The following is a 13,825-nucleotide window of genomic DNA, read 5'->3' on the forward strand; positions in this document are numbered from 1 at the left end:
CTGACTAGAGCAAAGAACGGACAACTGAAGACCTTTGGATATGGTGCTTTAGTTGTGAGCTTTGGTTTGGAGAGGGTTCCACTGTTGGTCCCACAGCATCTCATTGTTGGAGTTGGACTTCCTCGAGAGCCCAAACTGATGCGATGGGTTGCAGTTATGGCCCGTCATCCTGAGGAGGGGACAAAGGTCGTTCGATTCACTCCTGAGTATTTCCATTGGTTGGAGAACCAGGTTTTTGCTATTCAGGACTTTCCTTACACTGGGGTAGATTTTCATGGTGACCTAGACATGGCTCTTCCACCAGGAGAGCAATGGGATGACTCAGGTAAAATCATTTTCAACATTTTCCTAATTTTTTTTTTGTTTTTATCTCGTCCCAAAATTGATAGTAAAAGTTTCAAATGCAGATGTAGGTCCACGGCGACCAGCTGCTCTCCGGCCCTATGAGAGGAAACAACCAACTGCAGCGGCACCAGCCCCACAGGACGAATCAACAGAGACCTTGGCCGAATTGGAGAGCCATCTAGAGCGTTTTACAGGAGACATTCCGGAGATCGACATAGATGACATTCCTCTTAGGCTACAACGCTATGTGATTGGGGTCCCAGGACCTTTCATGAGGTTCCTTTGTAAGGTGGCCCGTACAGTGGTTTCTTATCGAGATCATCACCAGTGATAGGATGATTGCCTATTGTAGACACATATGACATTTTGCTTTTTGTACTATCATTTTTGCTGATCATAAGGTGTTTTTCAACCTATTATCGAAGACAATGTATATTTTGACACACTCCTATATTATACTATATCACTATTATCAGCTTATCTTGTAAAACATGTTGTGGAATGTTTTTAAATTTACTTGTATGATTATTGCAAATGTCTACTTAACATTCGAGAAGCAATTGCATCTGCTAATGTATTTAAATATCTTGGAATATGCTGATATTCAATGTAGTCAAATTCACGTTCCAAGAGACGCACTCTCAAAAAATAATCTTAATAACACTAGATTTCTAATGGCATATACTCTATTAAGCTGTAATACAACGAGTTCAGAATCTAACCTCACTATCAAACTCCGAATCCCAAACGAAATAGATTCAGATAATAACTCAATCACTACACTATACTCGGCAATGTTGTTTTTTGTTTGACCGAGGCTTACCCCATGCATAGATACCAACTTGTCAGAGGGCGAATAGATAACCCAAGCTGCGGAAGAAATGTTCCGTGTATTACGACAAGCACCATCAGCAAAACCAATGTATGTTTGGAGAGGCGTCGACATCTGCAATATCAAGAGTAAAACCAAGATAAGCAGGAATAATGACGAAAAACACTCTCTAGGCTAAGCACACTTTTTAAACTAAAACACACTAGCTAGAAAGAAAACTAACCTAACTAAAAATCTCCACACCCATATTTTAAGCATAATACCTCTTCCAGTAAAGACCATTTCTGGGTTTACCTAAAGAGACCCTGTTAAAGTCTTCCAATTCATAGGTCCCTTCTGCTAGCTTTTGCTTAACAACATAAGGACCATGCCACATGGGTACGAATTTCCCAGAGCCTAATTTATCATTTGCTTGATCGTACAATAAGACTAGGTCTCCTTCCGAAAAATTCCGAGGGGTAACATTTTAATCATACTGAGCTTTAATACGTTTGGCATGAGTTTCGATCGCTAATTCAACATCACGTCGATTCTCATCTAGCTGAGCCAAGTATAACAAATGTTTTCCTCTTTGGAAGTGGCTGGAAGTATTTGCAATGAAGGGATTTCACACTCAATGGGTAACATAGCTTCTAGACCATAAACTAGTTGGAAAGGAGTGAACCCTGTTGACGTTTTTACTGAGGTTCGATATGCCCAAAGCGATGAAAATAGCATGTTATGCCAATTCGACCTATGAATTCCAATGATTCGTCGGATCATGATGACTAGAACTTTGTTGATGGCTTCAACCAGACCATTAGCTTGTGGATAATATGGAGTTGAACTATCGTGACGTAAGCCAAGTTGGCGTGTAATTTTAGTCATCATAATGTTTCGAAAATGACGCCCATGATAAGTGATAATCGCTTGTGGAACACCAAACCTAGCAATTATATGATTGAACATGAAAATCGTAGTAGTTTTTCCGTTTGCCTCAAATGTAGGCATCGCCTCGGCCCACTTGGTAAAATAATCTACCGCAAGGATGATATACGCATGCCCCCCGGCCGAGTGAGGGTTACATGTAATAAAATCGATACCCCATTTCGAAAACAGACCAATGGAAATTATAGGGTGGAGAGGAGCAGGTGGAGCACGCATATTTCGATAAAAAATTTGGCAGTTGTGGCATTTTCGGACCACGTTAATACAATCTTTAAACAAAGACGGCCAGAAGTAGCCAGCGCGCAATATCTTTTGGGCTGTGGCAAACCCAGACATATGACCGCCACATGCTCCAGAGTGACAGTCATTTAGAACCCTTTCAGCTTCCTCATGAGTTAAACAACGTTGAAAAACAGAGTCCGCCCCATGGCGATAAAGAGTATCTCCAATAATTTTGAATTGTTGGGACTGGAATCGTATTTTTCGACGTTTTGACCTTGAAATTTCTGGCTGAAAGGATTGGTTCTGGAGATAAACGATGATATCCCAATACCATGGATCTAAAGTGTTGATTAGAAACAAGGATTTGTTCGCAATGGGCTCCTTCGCCACAGTTTCCATGTCAGCGCGCGGGAAGTCACACATTAACTCCGCAAAAACTAAAGATTTCTTTGACTTAGACTTTTCAGACTCCTAGTCAAACTCCTGCAGGATCACGATCCATTTGGAGTACTTGCCCCCTAGAAATTGTTTGGTCAAAATATAGATCATAGGGTTGCAATCAGAAATTACTGTAGTTTTATGTAGTAAAATGTAATGACGAAAACGTTGGACAGCTTGAACAACTGCCAATACCAATTTCTCCACATGTGAGTATTTTAGCTCAATTGGATTTAAAGTGCGACTAAGGTAATATATCACATGTTTAGTACCGAATTCATCTTCCTGAACTAACACCATTCCGATGGTGGAATGCGAGGCGGCGAGATACAAGTAGTCCTGGTTGTAGTTGGGAGGATGCAATAACGGTGCATGGGTTAATGCGTGTTTTAGTGCATCAAAAGATTTATCAGCTATCTCAACCCAAAAGAATGGAGTATTCTGTTTCAAGAATCGGGTAAAACCCTTTGTGATCTTGGCGTAGTTAGGAATGAATCGACATAAAAATTTTGCTTTCCCCTGCAAACTTTGGAGTTGGCGAAGACTCGAAGGAGGAGGAAATTTGACAATAGCTTCAACCTTTGAGGAATCGACGCGAATGCCAGCTTTCGAAACAACAAACCCCAGTAACCGAGTTGTTTCTATACAGAAAACACACTTGTGTGGATTCAACCTAATTCAATAATGCCTACACCTCATAAATTTTGCTCGTAAATGGATGAGATGATCAGTTCGATGTAATGAACGAGCAGGTAAATCATCGAGATAGGGTTGCACAATGTTCTTGATGTCATGAAACGCGTAAGACATGGCTCTTTGAAAAGTTGCCCCGACATTCTTGAGCCCAAAAGGTAATTTACAATAAGCAAATGTCCCCCATGGACAAATGAAAGTCGTTTTTGGTTGATCAGCAGGTAGAATATTGATTTGATTGTATGCAGAAAAACGATCCATGAAGGAGAATATTTCACTACTGGCACAATCATCAATGATTTGATCGATATAGGGAGTTGGGTAATTGTCTTTTGGACAGGCTCGATTAATGTCCCTATAATCGATACGTATTCTTATTGTCCCTTGCTTTTTGTTAACAGGAACAATATTCGATACCCAATCCGTTAATAGAATCGAATAAATGAAACCTGCTTTCAGTAATTTTTCAACTTCTGCTTTAATAGAAGCAGCTTTTCGTGGGTGGATCTAACGCAAACGTTGCTGGACGGGTTTAGCATCCGGGTAAGTTTTGATTTCATGAACAACAATTTCTGGGTCAATTCCTGGAATTTCCTCATATGACCAGGCAAACACGTCACGGAATTCTTGAAATAGGGCCTTATATGTTTGAATTTCATTTTCTGTACAAGAGGCACCTATATGAATGTTTTCAACAATTCCAGGCTTAACCAAAATATCAATAGGAATAGTTCGAGAAATGTTTCCCAAATTTAACTTTGAATCGGGATTTTTCATTGGATTTTGAGGTTCCTTGACATATTCAGTCGTAAAAATAGATGAAAAATCATTTTCAAAACGATCAATCTCAGGTAAAAACGAAGATCTATGATGAAGATCTTCCCATGGTAAATCATCGACATACATTATTTCACGAATTTTCTCATCAGTGTGAACAAGTTCGGAAAACGTTGTTGAAACCGAGTTTGATGTTGAAAGTGATTCCTTATGGACCACATTCATTAAGTCAATTTTGGTTGAAGAAGGGTCGGAAAACGACTGCATGGCCTGATACGCAATTTCATATGGACTCAAAGGCATAACATCACCAAATGAGTCTATCTCAGATTCAGAAGGTACGATCCAAGGATCATCATAAACAATAGTGTCTGACGAAATCATATGAATGGTTGCAGTAGAAGACGATGCGTTGATAGGAGGAAAAGGAAAAGTTCCTAGTAAACAAAAATCTTTAACTAGTCCTACTCCAACATCCTTATACGAGATAGTTGTTTTTCCGACATGCTGAATGCTTTCAGAAGAGGCTGGGTCGGATGAAAAGTAAGTCAGCTGGTCTATAGTTACGATCTTTCCATTATGAGGGAACTTTATAAGCCGAAAGACCGATGAAACAACAACTGTCATAGCGTAAGACCAACTATGACCCAAGAGAAGGTTGTAATCTAGAGGGGCATCAACCACCTCCACATCTAGATTAACTATTTTGCCTTCAAACCCTATAGGTAAATCTTGTAGAATGCCAAAAGGATGAAACCCAAGGCCATCAAAGGCCTTTAGAATCATCGGGGATTGATTTAGCGTAGGAGAACCAAGCGATCTCCAACACTGTATCGACATAATACACGTTGAGGCTCCCTCATCAATCAGAGTCCTATAACAAGGTCTGTTTTTGACTAACACTGGGATCTGGAAAGCCATTTGATGAGGTAAGCACGGTGTACTATTTTCTAGATCGAAAATTATAAGGTTCGAGTCCTGAACGTCAAAAAATCCTATAGCCGACAATAGTAATTTACGCTGTGCTGGACATGATTGCAGCACTTCCAAAGCCGACATTGCTGAAGGTGAAACAGCCAAATCTTCAACAATGTTATAGTTCTGAGCCACTCTCATATGTGGATTGAAAGTTGAATTTCGAAGTATACCCTTGGTAGGCGGTTTGATGACTAAGTCTAGGTTAGGTTTCTCGATCTGTAGCAGATCGGAACCGGAAGCTGAGGTTGATGGGTTAGAATGAGAAGATTCTGCTTCTTTACCATCAACAGGACTTTCACTTCCATAATCATGCGATCTAGTCACAATCCTAACATGGGACATCATCATTATGGGTTCTTCGGAGGCATTTGAGGAAGAACCTATCATCTTACTGTCTTGACTAGGAAAAGGATCCTTCAAAACAGCAGGTGTTTGGGAACCTTTGACAATTTTCGCAACCTCTGCACGATGAGGAAAATCTCTTGTAAAATGCTCTTCATCACAAATGAGACAAGGATAACATGGTTTGCATTTCTCATCAGTTGATTCCGCTTTTTCTGGTTTCTCTTTCGAATTTTTATTTGTTTTATTTTTCTTCTTCCCTTTCTTCTTACCGCCGGATTTTGATTTGGTTGTAGATGACTCTACAACATGAATATCGGCGGAAATTTCCGTGGAAGAATCTCCTGTCGGGGAATCTGGTAAAGTTATGATAGGAGAAGAATTCTTGGAATATTTCTTCTTACTTTTGGTATTAACCGTACCAATCATACCATCAACGGCATGAGACCCTGAAGGAGCTGCAGTTATTTGATTTTTTTTAGGAAGATCGGGGATTTTCTCGTGTAACATACTTGACTGCGTATAAACTAAGTCAAGGTATTGAGCTTGAGCAATTACTTGCTCCTCAGTAATGACTCCGGCCTTAGCTACATCTTCAGTGATCTTCGGTAATAAATATTTTACAAACCATTCAGCTAAGATTTGATCCAGAATAAAAACCTTCACTAAACGTTGTCGATGTCTCCATTCATGAATGTGATCTGAAATGTAAGTGGACGTTGACTGTTTTAATGACGTTAATAATTCCGTGCCATTGTCATATCTGATTGGCAACTGAAAATGACTTAAAAACGAAGTAGCTAACTGACTAAAGTTATAAAAAGTGGCTCGTAGTAACTCAATGTACCACTTGGCCGCAAGACCAATTAGAGTGCGCTGGAAAAGCCTTAAACGAATTGAATCATCTGAAATGGAATTAGACGCACACAGAGGTGATAAGTCATCACATGGTTCGACGGGTCCTATCCTGATTTGCCTTCAAACTTAGGAATATCACTAGGCAACTTATTCGGCATTAGCGGCCAAAACGGAAGATAGTTAATGGGATCGTTTGTAAGGCGCGACAAGTCAGGCAAGTCCAAAGTTGCAATAAACGGTAACTGACGATTAGGGTCCCTGAAACCCTGGGTCATGAGACCAGCCCCAGGAGGAGGATATCCAGGATAACTAGGAATTGGAATTGCATTTGGGATATTATATCCTCCTGGAAAACCAAGATTAACCGGACCGTACTGGGGTTGTTGAGGTTGCTGATATGTATACCCAGGGTACGGTTGATACTGATAGACTGGCTGCTGCATAGCAGGACCGAATTGGTACTATCCTTGGTACGGTTGATAAGTAAATTGAGGTTGACTTGTGACAACCGTACTTGGACCAGGTTGTCCTACAGGCATTTGAACCGAAGTCTGAATTGTGGATCCAGACTGAGGTAAAGATGTCTGAGGAGTTGATACAGGAACAGTAGAAACCGGAGCTGTCGATACTCCAGAAGTAGGTGGGGTAGATTGAACAGATGTTGCAGCAGTCGTTTGAGGTGGAGTACGAGGCGTACTAGGCCTAGACTGAGAAACTACAGAAGGTGCAGAAGTTTGAATAGTAGACTGGACAGGTTGCTGGGGTGAACCAGAAACCAAGGGTTGTCTAGTTTGAGATGACAACTGTACATTTGGTTGCAAGACCTGTTGAGATTGAGATGGATCCCACACTAAGTCCATTTTGGGGTACGAACCCATAACAAGTTGAGAATATTGAGGACCATAACCGGGTTGAGGGTAGGGTTGATAATTCAAAGGTACATTTCCAGCTCCTTGAACATATGATTGACTGGAAGGTGGTTGGAAACCTTGGGTTGGGTACTGACCTTGATGTTGATAACGTTGAGGCACGTATTGATACTGGGGTTGACCTTGAGGTACATATTGATACTGGGGTTGACCTTGAGGTACATATTGAGTCTGGGGTTGACCTTGAGGAACGTACTGTCCCGTAGGTATGTATTGTCCTTGAGGTTGCTCCCCAGGCGGAAATTGGGTACCTTGAGGTTGCCCCCCAGGCGATAATTGAGGACTTTGAGGCTGCCCCCCAGGTGGTAACTGGCCACCTTGAGGTTGAGGATTATGAATAGTACCTGACATCATAAGAATATCTTCTACACTCAACGACTTAGTTCCATTATTTCTAGTTAATAACCCTTGTTCAGTAGGTTGAGGAGATGCTCCCGAAAAAGTACCAGTAAGTGACTGATACCCAGAGGGAACAGAAGGACCGCCGTATAGAAAGGTTTCTGGAGATTGAGAAAACATGGACGACTGTCTTGACATATTTAACGGAGGATAGTAACCCCTAGGTGTTGGATGAAAAGGAATACGAGGTGGTGAAAAACTTAGTCCCGGGTTTTCCAAAAAATTGGTCATTGAAAGATACCAAGCGTTGCTCCTAAGTGGACTGTAAAAGATTGATTCACGCTCCCTAAGTTCTATAACAGGTTGATTTTCAGGGATAGGGATACCTTCTTCTTCCGGAGTAGCAAGTTCTTCAATAGCTATAAGTCCAGAAGGAAGATTTTGGGTAATTATTCTTTCTACCCTGGGTGAACCAAGACCACTAGAAGTTGGAGAGGCAAATCTCGATGTTGGCATAACAGCAAATTCAGTTTTAGGTTCAGATATATCAAGTTCCTCACCTAAATCACTAGTAGATGAAAAACTACCAATAAATTCGGAAACAGAAACAGATTGTGGATTATAATCTGCTACTAGAGCTTGATAATCAGGATGTACCACTAAAGAAGACTCTCCTTCTTCAGGTGACCCAACTCTACTGTCTCTAGGAGTTACAAGGGCTCGTAACCCTTCAGGCTGGCTCGGTGAAAACTTAGGAGGTTGGCCCCGAAGTCTACGGGACTTCCTCGGTAATTCAGCCACGATTAAATATTTTAACTACTTCACACGCAAACAAAGAAAAATCTCAATGAAAACCACCTAAAGTCTCTAAAGAACCAAACAATTTTGAATCACACGCCTAAAGAATCTAGGAGATCAAACCACACACAAATAGTAACTTTCCGTACTGAAAACACTAGTTGGTGATGAAATCCAACGTCGCAGAGTTCAATACAGAAATGGCGGTTGGAACAGTTACCCCGACAACCTGCTTAATGAATAGACTGGCACAAGTTTCTCCACTAAACCGTCTCGAGTGAAGAGAACCCCCTAGAAAATCCAAGTGAGTCTAGCTGACGTCTGCTCCAGGTACAGTGGGATCTTCCCTCCACCATCACCTTAGGAAAGAATCCTATAGAATATGGTCACTATGGTTACCAACGGAAACAAATATACCTGGGGGAACAGTCTACGATCCGATATGCATGCAAGGGAAAAGTAACAAGCTCAATCCCCTTGAAGGCTCCTTGACATAATCCAAGGTTTACCAACAAGTGACCCCAGGCTCCTCGACAATGGTTAATCCAAGGTTTACCATTTTTAATACGTGAATATCTGGTGTCGTTCCCAATGAGGAAGGATTGATTCCCACACTGGTTCGGACATGATCTCGTGCTTCTCCTTTAAGAGGAGCTTTCCCAGAGCATAGATGTAACAATTGGATTTTTCTCCTACCGCAAGATACAACTACTTGTTTGTTTTACTATCTTGGAGAGTTAATTACTCCCTACTCCAAGACACTAGCCTAAGCTATGTTGGTGTAATAGAGCCCTAGAAATAAAAAGATTACTAGATAGATTTTACTTTAAGCGTTATTTTTATTGGTTTTTCTTTAAGTCAAGAGGTGCAGAGATGAAACTTATGGTGTGAAGACTCGACTCGAAATCACTAAAAAAATGCACTTAAGATGATAAGCAATCTTTTCCCTTCAATGAATTTCTAGCTAGGAAAGAGTTGAGAATGCAAATGCTTGTAAAAACAAATCTTTTCCTTAACAAACAAATAAAAAGAAGAGCTTTTTGTCTTTTCCAATGCACTAAAAAATGAGACAACTAGTTATGCTCACAAAAATTTCCCTTTTCTTTCAAACACTCAGATACTACAAAAACAAACTTTTTCCAAAAGAGATTTTTATTTTTTATTTTTATAAAACACTCAAAACTATGGAAAAATCTAATCTTGAGATCTATAAATTCTAAGAACTATTTCAAGTGAAAGCTTACAAGATTTCTTTTCAAGGATGTTTTACTTAGCTATAAAGAAAATAAGGACTAATTTGTCTAGAATCACAAATCAGTCAAAAAACAACCAATTTTTGTTTTCTTTTCTAAAAATGAAATCCAAAACTTTTAACACAAGTCTTTTTCGAAGTTTCGCAAAGAGAAACACAAGATGGATTCCTCAACAAAGGCAGATTTTGCAAATGGTCAGACTCATAAGAAGGCCAATAAAAACCAAGGTGATTTGAGGCTTCTAAGGCTTCTAAGCTCTGAGCTACTACAAGACCAAAATGAAAATCAAGCCCGGCAACCAAAACTTCTAGGAATTTCACCTAAAACCCTAATGCCAATGGAATTAACCTAAGAAAAGTTCCTGACAAGTCACATGCAGGTCTGGGCAGGGGATACAAACACCTAAACAAAATCTAAGCTGACTGAAAGAGAAAATATTAAGTTCTTCAAAATTTTGACAGGGTTCGCAGGTCCGCAGTCCACACAGGTGCGGTACCGCTCTGTGTGTAAAGCAAAAGTGCGGATAGGTCCGCACTGTGTTACAAGCAGAGGGTGCAGTCCTCTCCCAAAAGTATGAAAAACAAAAAATAATCCAAGATCTACTAAATCTACCCAATTCCACACACAACAAGCCAAAAACAGAAACAAAAACACAGTTTCTCAAGTCAAAGTAAAGCAAATAAAAAAAATAAAGTCCCCAGTGGAGTCGCCATTTTGTCACACGAAATGAGTCGTTCTTGCGGACAAGACTGACCTCCCTAGTATCTAATGATATCTAGTGACAAGCAAGCCAATCAAATCCTATCTTTCTCTAAATATGCAGTTTATAAATAAAGGCAAACAAGTGTTTTAGGCCTACCTTGGGTCCAATGCAAGTTTGTGGAAGCCTCGCTCTGTTGATCCAAATGAGCTCCCTTGTAGTGAATCTGCAAACACAAACAAGCACACAAATTAAATAACACCTGAAAAGCCAATATAATAAAGCATACTTATCATGATGATCAAGGAATTCATGAAACAAATCACATAAGACAATTTGTTGAGAAAAATGAATCTGATTGTATTAATTCAAATCAAAGAAGAACTTTACAACCTGTGCCTTGATGCTGTACAAGCTCCTCCCAGGGTCCATCAAGAAGTCTCCTCTACTTTGACAAGTTTCACTCTCTTCCCAATGAAGCCAAAAGGTATGTGATCTCTCCTCTCAAGCTTAACTAGGAAGTCTCAATTCCACCAGCATTTACCCTAAAAAATGTTCAGCTTCTAACCTCCCTAGCAACCAGCCCAATGCCTTAATTTATAGTGCAATGGAGGGAAGTTACTAGGTCCACCTTCAAAGGGATAAAGCCCTCCTTCAAAGGGATAGCTCCTCTCATCAAGGGATTAGCTCCTTCACTTTTGGGATGCATGAACCACCTAAGAGTGAACCATCCACGTCAAAATTGCTTCTAAAATCATCTAGAATTAACCCAAAATGAGTTTTTTAGAATAAACTTGCGCCTTTTTGACTTTCACAGGGGTCCACACCCACTCCTTTAGAGACAGAGCGGGCAGGTCCGCAGGTAACATGAACAAAGGGTGCGGGACCATAGGCAATAGTGAGATAAAGTGCGGAACTAGAGCTTTGTTGATTTTTAAGGTCTTTCTCTCATTTTCAAAGCTTGACATGAAGAGCTGAGGTTTGAGACTTGCTTAGGAGGACAGTATGAATGATGATAGACCCATATTGACTGTAAATAGTCATGGTGACAATATTTTGTGTAACAACCCCTTTTACAGAACATAGTCATGGAAGAAGAGCTGTTTGAGGAAGAGGAGGAGGTCCATGGTTTGGAAGATAAGGGCAGTGCCCCTTTCCTAACAAGAGCTGCCTATGAAGAAGCATTATCCAGAGGCACTGCTCATGAGTTTGTTGTAGCTGCAGAACAACAAGCTGATCAGCAGAAGCAAGTAGCAGCAGATCCTCTCATCCTCGAAGAAGTTGTGCCCAATGCCAGCTCACCTTCGCATGACTATATAGATCTGTAAATTAGCCAGCCTGCTTTTTTCCCCAGACCAGCGATCAAGAAGGGAGAAGAAAGCTCCCCATCATCTTATGTTTCTCTGTCTACTCAAGTGAAAATCCCTCAAAGTTTCCCCTTGAACACTGAGGCAGAACAAAATTCAATGATCAAGGCTGAAACTGATCATCTCAGTCTTGATATTCTGAAACCTACTCAGGTGGCCTCCACATAGATTGAAAAGGCAGCTTATCAGATGACAGAGGCAGAGGATGCACAATTTTGGGAATCTTCCTTGGATGAAGATTGTTCAAAGCAAGATACTAGAGTAGATGAGGTCTCTGTGTCCTCCACACATGAACACATTGGTACACCATTCATATTAATTGTGCAGGCCACAGGTGACAAAGATAAGTACACAGCAACCATGATTATTCAACAGGTGTACAAAGGCTCCCATGAAGAACATCCAAGGAGGAGAGAACACAGAAGGGAAATGAAATTTGATCCATATCTACCTATTAAGCTCAAATGTCCTAAACTCTTTGAGGTAGAGGATCAAATAAATCCAGTTTTGCTGATCTATGATGAACCAGCTAACAAGCAACAATTTTGGTGGCCCAGCAGATGGGCAGTTTTTGAAGTTTTAAGTTTTAAAGCCTTAATATTGTAATTGTGTTCTTTTAGGTATAGACTTAAATTGACTCCATGCCCAATGGATACTAGGCAAATGTTTTTAAGCTGTTTTTATATGAAGGCATTGGTCTGCAGGTTCTTAAGACCTCACAGGGAGGATCTCATCCCTAGAAGGAGCCAGTGTTAGCTCTGCTATGTACTCATGCATTTGGAGAACCAAATTACTAATGTGGCAGTGTTGTTTGATGTCTAAGGAGCCGCAACACTCCTTTCACCTTCTTCTCCTTTGGTTTCCTTACACCCTCTTAACCTCTCGTTGCTTCTATTCTCCTCCAAAATCCTTCATAAACATGTATTCCCATTTTCTCCCGCTTATACGTTCAAGCCCACATACCTGCGCGCTTTCGCAAAGAAGTTCTATAGGCCTTTTCCCCTCAGTCGCTATTGCAAATTGCCCATATAACCATCTGCCTTAATCCCTGCCATCGATTGCATCACGATTCGATGGTCTCTCTTATTTTTATTACACGCTAAACCTTGTTTCTTTTCCCCACCGTTGATCACGTCCATCGCAAGATCTAACGGTAGTCGCAAACCCTAATCGTGTGACCTGCGTGTAGGTTAACTTGCGGGGGTGGCGGTTTTCATCCGCCATGCGTTTTAATTTTATGAGATAGCACCATCGCATACGAAAGCCGCCCGACGTCGAAATCGGTGCGGGGAATACTGGCCGCCCGCGAAACCACCGTGCCCCACGTGTTATCGTCCGCGCATATTTCTCGTGCGATGACCGTCGGATCCACCGTGCCCTGATCTGATGGCTCTCGTTTGTCTGCTTCCGTTCTTTCCCGATATCGTCCGCGAACCATTCCCCACCGTTCATCTGCTGGATCTAACAGTTGTTATCTATTCCTATCATTCCCTTCATCTATCCCGATTCTATAACCTCCCGATACTCCTTAACAACTGGTCTCGACCGTCAATCTACACGATCCGACGGTGGAGCTTCGTTTCTCTGTTGCCTCGCCATACTTTCTGTAACACTCCCGACTGCTCTCTACTGCCAAAGAATGAAGATGATCACCTACCTGTGCCTGGCACAGTTATTCCTCAGCGATTGCATTTAACAGAAAAGATGGCCGAAGAAGGAGAGGACATGCCTCGAGCAGATCAAGAATTTATCAGTTATGGGGCGTGCTTCGTATTACACTCCAGCTGCTCAGGAAGGACAACAGAATATCAGAAAAGATCAGATCTGTCCATTTAAAGCAGCAGATCATAGCAGAGGCCCATTCCAAAGAATTAATGTGGTTGGTGGTCCATTATGACCCCTCCACGAATATCATAACAGAGTGTGTTTGTAATCAACCTCTATATATATCCAGAAGACAGAAGGTTGATGGTTGATGAATGTTATTTTGGTGTAAAGTTCAACTTCTGGAGACTGTAACTATTGCG

Source organism: Pinus tabuliformis, chromosome 1_2 (genome assembly GCF_031772625.1).
Source record: "Pinus tabuliformis cultivar Carrire ecotype Pingquan chromosome 1_2, CPIR1, whole genome shotgun sequence".
Classification (NCBI taxonomy): domain Eukaryota; kingdom Viridiplantae; phylum Streptophyta; class Pinopsida; order Pinales; family Pinaceae; genus Pinus; species Pinus tabuliformis.